The sequence below is a fragment of the Tupaia chinensis genome, unplaced genomic scaffold, assembly GCF_000334495.1.
Source record: "Tupaia chinensis unplaced genomic scaffold, TupChi_1.0 Scaffold000314_1, whole genome shotgun sequence".
Classification (NCBI taxonomy): domain Eukaryota; kingdom Metazoa; phylum Chordata; class Mammalia; order Scandentia; family Tupaiidae; genus Tupaia; species Tupaia belangeri.
Window position 1 is genome coordinate 1,296,049 of NW_006159807.1, and position 1,002 is coordinate 1,297,050.

Sequence of the window (1,002 nt, forward strand, 5' to 3'; positions counted from 1 at the left end):
CTTGGGATCTTGGGCACGCATGCACATGTGCCCGGCATGAGTTTAAGCCACCGGGTCTGGGACTTGAACCGTGGTCGACTACATGGGAGTCCAGCGACATAGCCATTACGCTAACTGCTGGTCCCATAACTTTCATTATTCATGTTTTTCATGAACTTTTGAAGACTTCTCATATGTAACTTCACCTCTTACTATTTGTTGTGTCTGCCTCCCTCCTTTGACTGTGAACACGTGAGATAGGCTGTTTTTATTTTCTGTTTTTGCTATCCTCAAGATAATACCAAAATTGGCATGGTGCCTGCTATATACATGGAGAGAGTGGATTCACGTACACTTGTGACAGATCTGATTTTGTTAGCACCAGTGGTTGGTGTGCTGCTTTCACCTGGAACTGTTAGGAAGAAAGCAATTGGGGCTAGAAAATGAGGAATAGCTCAAGGTAAAAGAATATGGAAGCTGTGAGTACACTGAAGATGGGGGAATCATTTGTTTTATACTCTTAGTGTCTGCCATCAGAAAAGCTCAATAATTATGAATGAACTGAATTGTAGATGCCCTAAGAACACATATGCTAGGGTGGTATTACAGTACAGGAGTATTCTCCTAATTCACATGAATCCAGTATTTGGGTAAGGTTTCTAAACTGTACAGATGATCATTTGAGTTTACTTAACACAGTCCCATTCTTAAAGATCTGAAACCACTCATCCCCATTCCATACCATTCCATAAATACCTATGGAATGGGGTATTTAAAAAACCTTTTTTTTTTTTTTTTTTAAGACAGATTTTTGCTATAGGGTGCATGCATTCACCAGAGAGGCAGACAGAAAGCAAGAAATCACCCCCCCTCTCCCCAAAGGGGTTGGCTATGCCACAATTCTCTTCCAGTCTCCTCTCAAGATTTTGGGCACACATGCACATGCACTTCGTATGAGTTTTTTTTTTTTTTTTTTTTTCGGGGTTTTTTTTTTTTTTTTTTTTTTTTTAGGGGCACTGCACG